General features: G+C 29.0%; 1 protein-coding gene across 6 annotated transcripts in view; it reads right to left on the bottom strand.

Annotated features, from left to right (window-relative positions):
* LOC107450328 (alpha-2-macroglobulin) overlaps window positions 1-6,689 on the bottom strand; it is a 67,631-nt gene extending 60,942 nt beyond the window's left edge. For 4 of the 6 annotated variants that reach the window (XM_071183091.1, XM_043047098.2, XM_043047097.2 and 1 more), the window contains exon 1: window positions 6,570-6,689. The gene's annotated coding sequence lies outside the window, so the exon portion shown is untranslated. Of the gene's footprint in view, window positions 1-3,646; window positions 3,784-6,569 lie in introns of those variants that run through there. The other 2 variants (XM_071183092.1, XM_071183090.1) reach the window with 1 other exon arrangement.
* Window positions 6,690-9,862: the final 3,173 nt, after the last annotated feature.

Here is a 9,862-nt window from a genome sequence, read left to right on the forward strand (position 1 = left end):
ATATATATATATATATATATTCGCTAAATAACTATGATATATGATATTGGCAAAAAATAGTAAGAAGAATATTCTAATGAATAATTTAATAAAATTTTGAAAAAATTCTTTTTTCTTCTTTTTTTGCGCTAAAACTAAATTTGACAAGGAAAATGTAATAATATTTTATATCCTGTCAAATCAAAGAATCCATACATTTCCTTCAAAATTCTCATTATTTCTGAAAAAAAAAACGTCACTGCACTTCAAATTACCACGCAGTGTAAATATTAAAAAAGTCCATTCAGCTGTGTTCTAAGAGGAAAATTGGATAACTTATGAAAAGGGTGAAGCGATTGACATCTACTTGCCTTTTGTTAAATTGGCATGTTGCTCTATTGACGCAGCTTAACAAAAGACAAATACTCACCAGTAAGTAACACAAAATTGTTCAATTGCAATCACTAGATTTGAGATATACCTCGATAGCCTTTAACTGACGAGTTATTGTTGTAGAGATAAAAATATTAAGTCTGCAAGTGGAAATATTTAACATCAGATATTTTAGTAGCGATATGTATGTTATCATAAATTGAGAATGAGATTGTATTTCTCAAAATGTATTTCAAATAAACTAAAGCTTTAATTGTATTCCATTTTACGAGTTTTTTTCTGAAATTACTCATAAGTATATGCTGTAAAATTAACTTTCATTTTATTTTTTCTGAAGTAAATTTTTGAGGAATAAATAATACTCGTTGATAGTTTAAATTAGTTTTTCAAACTGAAATAAATACAATGTAAAAACTTTTATCTATCAAGAATTGGAACGAAAAAAACGTTTTAATCTATCTCGAATAAAGTAGTTAATTTTTTAATCACCAATCATCATGAGTAATTTTTTAACATCACATAATTAATTATCTATAATAATAAAATGAAGTTTTTGTGCGTGTGTCTGCTAATGTTTATTTATTATGCTAATGCTTATTTTTTTTGGTGCAAGACACAATCTCATTTTCTTCCTCGGGTGTATTTTTTTACAACTGTCAACCTCAAAACAACCTTAAAAACACCTTACTTTTTTGCAAGGGATAGGCAAAATCGAAGACGGGTGATGTCAGCAAATTAGTAATTCGGAGAACTATCTAAAACGCATATAAGCAGGTATCAAAGGCGTCCGCCTTCTTACAAGGACAAGGAAAGCCCTGATTGGTGAAAACCGGGCAATGTAAACGAAGCAATGGTCTTTAACATCACAGAAACATCAATTTAGAGAAAACCGTATAAGTGTAAATCGGGTAATTACTCACACATTCCTGACAGGTTATTATCACAGTCATTTATATTAATAATAATCACATCTTGAGTAAAACGTGATAATAAATGCTCATTAATCACTTTGCTCGGTATTCCCTTCACTGTTGAATTTGTAGGCTATGGACTATTTCCTAATATTCCGTATGCCGACATTTTTCCTAAACTTCTAAAACTATAAATACTTTGTACGAATTTTGAAAACTAAAACAAATTTTGTCAGCTTTGTCGTTTACTTAAAAAAAATGTCCTCTATGACCGGGAAAAAAATCTCCATTTCTGTAAGGAGCCAGGTTAAAATTCTAGGACTAGTCTAAGAGTTCAATTTCATGCCACCTCCTTATTTGATGGCGTAGTTTCTTCAGCCAACCAGAGCCTTCACTGTATTTTAGAGATAGCTGGATGACGATGGGTTCTGTATACACGCCAGCCAGTGATAATTTTCTTTACAGTTATGCTTTTGAAATAATGGGTTATTGTAAACCTAAACAGCGAAAAATTAACAGTAAATTGAAATTAAAAAAAGATATTTGCTAGATTGTATACTCATATTGTAAATCGCTTGCTTGAGATAAATGTAGACTGTCATTTGTTGAATGATATTAATAATCAATAGCATTATTTTTGTTTGAATTTTTTGATGATGTTTGTTGTTTGTTAATTTACGTCGCGCTAGAGCTGCACAATGGGCTATTGGCGACGGTTTGGGAAACATCCCGGGGGAATTTTTTGATAAAATGAACTTAAAAAAAAAAAGAAAGAAAGTGTTTTGCTTAATCCTTTAAAGAAAATTAATCGAAAAGTGCAGAAAATATTAATAATGAATATTATAGTTATTTTAGCATTTTTTAATTGTAATGGCATGACTCCTTTCAATCTTAAGTATCATTGCATATCGTTAATAATTACTTCTATATTACTTGCTAACGTTTTGTTTTATCCCTGGCAAAGAACAGGTATTAAGCACTAGGGAAATAGAATAAATGTATGGATATTAAGGTAAATACTTAGATTCATCAAGACAAAAATTGCCCATAAATGCGTTGGATTGAAATCATATTCAAATCGATACTTTTAAGCATATAATCAAAAAAAAGTTTATTTTCGTCAAATCAATGATCCTTGTGGCCATAATGCTCTATAACCACAATGTCCCAAAAAGATAATAATAAATGAAAATTGAATTTAAAGCATACTGTAATATTTTTGCAAGGAGCCAAATTTTGTTTGAGGAATTGTATATATTTTACAAACGTAAACTGAAAAATATTTACATCTAATATGTAAAACACGAAAAAACACCTGTAAAACCTGTGTAATCGAAAAAAATCTCTAATCTATTCTAAAAAACTACATATTTAAATTCTGATTAATTTGAAAAGCTAATTTGCAAATAGTAAAACAATGAGAGAAGAAAAATTTGTCCTAAACAGTAAAAAATGAAATTTTTTAATAAATAATTTTTTAATTGTTATAATTTTTAACAATTAAAACAAACCCAAATAATATAAAAATATCCATGTCTTTCTTTTCCACTTTAATTTAAAAAAATGGTAATTTTGATAAAGTCATAATTTTAGAAATTATTACACAATAACATAGCAGTATTATCAACAAAAACGTTAGGCTATTAAAATTATAATTATATGTCATAAAATTAACTTGTACTATAACGAAACCGAAACAGCTACAAATACGGTACTGCTAATAAAATTATGATTAAGAATTATAAAGCTTAAAATTATGATTAAAAATTATAAAGCTATCCTACACTAAAATAAAGTAGAAACATCAACAAATCGATAATACTGATAAAATTATGATTATCTTAGACGGCAACAAGAAGAAAACATTAACAAATATAGAAATATTGATAAAATTATTAATGCCTGATATAGACGCTTTTACAGCTCAGCAAAACGGAATCATCAACAAAATGGTTATACTGATAGAATCATAATTATCTTGCACTACAGCAAAATGTAAATACTGATAATTTATTTTACTCAACAACAAAACAGAACTATCAGAAAAAATACCATAAAATTATGATATAATTCATTAAAATTATCTTACACTACAACAAAACGGTTATACTGCTAAAATCATAATTATCTAACTCTACGACAAAATGGAAATATTGATAAAATTATTTTACTTCACATCAAAAACGGACTATCCGCAAATGGAATAATTTCATGCAATAAAATTACCTCATACTAACTACAACAAAACGGAATAAAAAAAAGGTGATACTGACAAAAGCATAATTATCTAACACTACAACAAAGCAGAAACATAATTATATACAGTAATGCTGATAGAATTAACATTATAGGTTAAAATTTACCTGTGTCAGATTTCCTCCCTTTTTGACAATTTCTGCCGAAAATTCAAAACTCCAACATTTAAAGCTAAAACCCATTCCATCTTAATTGAGACAATTACTCTTGAATGTGTTCAAACCAATGTTTTTTTCTCGAAAGCATTGTTTCTCATACGATTAAATTGTACACAAACACATTCATTAAGAAAGTCCGGGGTCATAAAAAGATATAGTTTTAGCAATTTTCCGAATATATCATTTTTAGACATCATACTATGCTTTCAGGAACTTCCCGTCATTTCGAATAGAAGAACAAAGAAAAATTAATATTTATTTTCCATAAACATTCAAAAATGTAGTTGCTGCATATTTTTACAACGTAAAAGAAGGACTGAATTCCATATGGAATGTCATTCCAATCTCAATAATCTCATTTACAATTCACTATTACATTCAAAAAAGTCTTTGTTTGACAGCATTTTTCTTTGACTAAAAAGCTGATTCTAAAATACTTTTTATTATATCCTTTTGAGAACCAGCTCTAGCATTCAATAAATTGTACACAATTTTATCACTTACAAAGCAATGTTTTTTTTCAACTTGTATACTTTTGCAAAGTGATTGTTTATGTAAAAATATAACTAGTTTAACAGTCGTTGGTCGGAATGTTTAAATACAGCGAAATATTAGAAGGGTCTGGGACTCAATTCAAGTTAATTTTTGAACAGTTTTATGTCATCTAAATATCTTATTATTTGAATCGGGTAAATTTTGTTTTCTTACCAAAATGCGAAAAAATACTCTCCCAAAATAACATATTCTACGCCTCTATGCTTAAAACACTAAAATTAAAATGTATAAAATTTTTATGCGTTAATTAAAACTATTTAAAAAATTAATTAAGTTTAAATGATATATATATATATATTTCATTGAACGTCTATTAATATCAGTTGAAATAACTTCCAAGAGATTTTTCTTTAAATGATGGACGAAAATTATTACTTTTCAGATTTGGAAAGCAGTCACTTACTTAAATGAAAATTTAGGTATTCAAATTCGTCTCTCTTTCAATTCGTCTCTCTCAAATTCGTCTTTTTGTTTTCATATGTTTAGTTTGTATTCATAAGTCTTGTATTTTGTTTTCAAATACTCAAAGATTTTTTTTTAATAATTTTTAAGCATAAAAATATTTTGAATCAATTATCAAATTTATGTTTGCATTAAAAGAAAACTGATTATTCTTTGTATATAATGTGTATTTATGATACCATAAACACATTATGGTTCATTATAGTTTTGCAATACCTACTTGCTGAATACTTGCTCTTTGAACGCGGTTAAAAAAAGTAAATTATCAATCAATCAGTATAAATTACCATAACGCTATCTTGTACAGAACTGAAAGTAATCAAGAACAGCAAAAAAAATTTCAAATGTTTAAAAAAATATTATTTACTTCCTTTCCTTGAGGCATAATATTAGAAGCGTCCGGTGAATCTTGAGAATGCGCTCTTATTTTTGAGCGTTCGCACCATGCAAACTTTTCCCCCCTTAACAATTTTTGAAACAAATGAATTACATTATCACGTATACAAATGCTGCGTATTTTAACTCGAAATTTATTAACTAAGGGAGATAAACATTTCGTAAAACTAGACACTAATTGCATTCTTAAGCTATAAAAACTGACCATAAATATGAAACAAAAACTTATCTTTTGAGTGAAAAACCTGGGAATAAAGACATAGATATTATGCCGAATTTTGAATGGTTGTGAATTATTGTCTTTTGATTGTTAATAATTTAAAGTTGTAATATATAGTCTTTTAACTTCTGGACGTAGATCACGACTATGGCTGTGCAATATTCTCATTTTCCTGCCATTATCGTAAAGTTGCAATTAACAGTTTACTAACTTCTAGGCTATAAACCACGACCAATATATGATGTTTAAGAATACATTGTTGCATATATAACATACAATAATGTATTAATAAGGAAGCTAAAATAAGAATCTTGAGAGCTTAGTTACTTTTTTTATATTCAGTGTGTTTTGACTGAAACCGGTTTGCACTTGTTTACGTTCGTGCATCAGTTGGTTAAATTAGGCGATACATAACATAAATTTGGCGATTGGATAAATTAGACGAAATGTTATATAAATATGGAATATTTATTATAACAGGTATTATTTCTGTATGTTATAATAATTAGACCAAATTATTAGACGCACTGTAGTTTTTTAATAATTACATGCTTTGCACTTGTTTGTAAGCAATACTTTCATATTTAAACATACATGAAATGGGTTTTTATTCAGGAGATTTTTTATAAACTTTCTATTTGCATTTATTTTTAACGTATTGCATTACAATGTCAACCAATTGATACACGAACGTAAATAAATGCAAACCGGTTTCAGCTCCGTGAAAACAATAAAGCTCTATAATATCACCTGATTATTAAGATTTTACATAGAATCTTATAGTGCGTCTAATAATTTGGCTAGGGACTGTATGTATGCTTTTGAGTCTAAGTATTTATTGCGTACAAATAAATATAAATATATCGGCTGCAATTTGTATTCAATAGCACTGAATATAATTTACCTATGAGAAAAATTTCTTCTAGTAAATATTCTTTTTTATCAAAAGAATCAATTTTAACTAGTAATTTTAGTCTCCAAATTAGGATAGGGGCTAAGTTCATGGTCATAGTTTTAAGAAAAAGCATATAGTCATACACAAATTATTGTTTATATTCTTCTAAATATTTAATAATGCTAATTCATATAGAAAATCATAATAGAGAACAAAATACACGTAAATTACAGTTTGTAACTATTTATTATAAAAATTAAGGAAAAACGATCCGAATTTGAATTGAAAACGTTTTTAACATTTATAGATTAAAAAATGCAATAAATTAAACTAGGTAAACTCACCGGAATGAATCAAATTGCAATTTTTATATAAATTTTCTAAACTCTCATAACTAGTTATTCGAAAAAATATTTGTGGAATGAGTGACTGTCAGAATGAAGTGAGTTTATTTATATATAAATTTCTTTATCAGTAACAGCTGATTCAACAAATGCGTCAATCATTCCCACGGAAGACTTTTTTTTAAAGCAATTAAAAATTTCCTTTTTAAATTCGATTGTTTGAAACATTTATTTCAAAACCTGCTCCTTTGTTTTAAAGCAAACAATTAAAATCAGATATGGTATGTTCGTGTACATATAAAAATAAGTAAAATTCATGAATTAATTGAAAAGAAAATTCATAGTATTGAAAGCTGAGCAAACATGTGATACATTTTATCGTTCCTTGCGAATTTAGAAGACCATAAATTCAACCCTTTCAAAGTCAGTTCGCTACTTTATAAATAAAAAAAAAACATCAATTAAAATTATTTTTAATTATTGAAGATGTATAAACCTATGTCAGTCTGGTACGTGAGAATCCTAAGTTTTTCGTTACTATAACGATTGTTAATTTTTTTGCTATTGACTCTTACTTTATAAGTTTATTTTTGGTATCAACTTATTTTTAGATGTCTCTGAAAAAAATCCCGTTAATCGTGTAAACATAATATTCACGCCAGAGCTAATTTGCAAGAATTACTATCAGTTAGAATTTCTTAAGCAAATGTTTTTTTTTTTTTAAAAAAACCCCATCTTATTGAAGTTCATTGTTTTCACTCTAGCATATTAATATTCCAAGTACATTTTTGCTCTAAATGAATTATAATCAGATTTTTGTTATTATATTTTTCATTCGATTCTTCGAGAATTATTCATTTTTTCTTGTTATTGCATTACTTGAGGTATTGACTTATGCTTAGATTCCTCTGAAAAAATAGCTTGCCTGTCGTGTGACTGTTACCATGAATGTCAGAAATCAAGTAAACGTTGGCTTTCACCGATGAATGTCAATAATCACATAGTCGTTTTGATGAATGTCGGAAATATTTCTTATATCCTATTTGATATTAATTTATTCGTTGATATTATTATATTTATTCGATATTCTTATCAATTCTGCATACTTAAGTAATTAGCTGATTACTCGATTCTCGTACGGGGTGAAAAAAAGAATCAATAAATCAGTGCTGAAAAAAATGCACAAAACTGAAAGACGAATTTTTTTTATTTGTTATTATTTGTTGCCTTTCCTGGTGGCTTTTCGTTATAAGATTAAGTAAAGCACGTATTTATTAGTTAACCCCATTAAAATAACGATTAACTTTCTTTGGTATCATCTGGCATAATGCTGTTGCTCGAGACAAATCATGATATATAAAATTTACCACAATTAAGCAATTTTCTTCTGTACTTTTATTCTATTATTTGTTGAAATTTCTGGTGGCTTTACGTTATGAGATTAAGCAAAGCCCACATTTATTAGTTAACACCATCAAAATAAAGATTAACTGTCTTTGGTATCATCAGGTATAATGCTGTTGCTCGAGACAAATCATGATATTTAAAATTTACCGCAATTAAGCAATTTTCTTCTGTTCTTATATTTCTGAGGGTCCACCTAAACCTATTTCCGCAATATCTATCATAAAAATACACAGTATTGATGAAGCTTTAATAGGTAATGAATTTCCTCATAAAATACTGATTTCATGCCTAAACTGCAGGAATTACTATAATGCCAATTGTACCCATAGCCAAAATTTAGCATCCTTTGTGTCAATAATAACATGCCGACATTTGACTGTTTCCCATAACTATCACTTTCTCCATTAGTTTTACTTTTTAGTAAATAGATCATTTTTTTCATTTCAATTTGTACCCATAAAAAATTAAGTACCAGTGACGTCAATAGTACTTATCCGATTTCTTGCGCTTTCTTAAATGAATTAGTACTATTTCTCCATTAATTTTGCTTTTTAGTACACAGTATTTTTGCTACTTCAGTTAGCAACAGTACCAATATTAATTATCATTTGCGCCAATAATAATATTGGTGTTTTTTTACGTTTCTTCTCAATGAATTAGTACAATTTCTCCATTAGTTTTCCCTTATTTTATTAAAAAAAAGAATGGATAAAAAAAGGATGAATTAAGTTCAACTAGGTGTTTCCAAAACAACTGACGATTTGTAAAATCAAAGAAACAGTAATATATAAAAAAAATTTAAGTCAATTCCTACTTAGGCTAATAAAGAAAAATAATTTTTAGTTACGTTTTACTAAAAAATTGCGGTTTGGTCCCTCTGGAAGAAAGGAGACAAATGTTAACTGTTAAATTTACAAATAATGCCCATAGTCTTGACGAGGGGCACATTTCACATCGTACTATTATAAACTGGAATAAGAAATCTAGACTCAAAAGGTCATCTCCCCTTCTGTTTGACAGGGCCATCAGAGAAAAAATTCACCTTAAACCCGAAGACTGTCTTATCAGAAACGAAACTCCCGCTATTGGAGTTGTTCCAGAGAATACGACAATCTGTCTAGAACTCATCGAGCCCTGCTCGAAAAAAGACCATGCGAATAAACTCAAGGAAATTGGGATGAAAACTATCGACTCTCTATCTGGCCTCAATCATGTCAGGGCTTTTACTGATGGATCTTCTGACTCCACCTTCACCAACGGAGGTGCGGGAGTGGTACTGCTCCTTCCTGATGATCAAAGACGAGAATTCGCAACTGGTGCTGGAAAAATCGCATCTAATTTTACAGCAGAATTGATAGCCATTTCTACGGCTATCGAAACGTACATCAATCTTGAACCTTCGGAGCAGCTTAGTGGTATCACCATCTTCAGCGACTGCAGGTCTGCCTTACAGGCCCTCAGCAAAGGTACCTCAAGCCTTGTCCTGAATATCATAGAACAACTTGGACAACTTCAGCGCCTCCGGAAAAATTGCTTCTTGCAGTGGATTCCCGCCCATGTGAACCTAGAGTTTAATGAAATAGCTGATTCCTTGGCTAAAAATGCCAGAGATCTAAATCAAAACTCAATCCCAACCACGTTGGCAGATGCAAATGCTTATGCAAAATCAAAACTATTCACCCCTTTAAAAATCAAAGCCCAAGATCAAATAACTAATCTTGACATCGATAGGAAGACAGCCACTACTCTCATCAGACTAAGAACAAAACATCATAAAAACATGAAAATTTCTACAGATAAGACTAGAAAATATCAAAACTGTGGCAACTGTCTTAATGTGGAACTGACACCATATCATGTTTTTAACTGCCCTGCAGTCGCTGCAG

The sequence above is a fragment of the Parasteatoda tepidariorum genome, chromosome 7 (genome assembly GCF_043381705.1).
Source record: "Parasteatoda tepidariorum isolate YZ-2023 chromosome 7, CAS_Ptep_4.0, whole genome shotgun sequence".
Taxonomy (NCBI): Eukaryota; Metazoa; Arthropoda; class Arachnida; order Araneae; family Theridiidae; genus Parasteatoda; species Parasteatoda tepidariorum.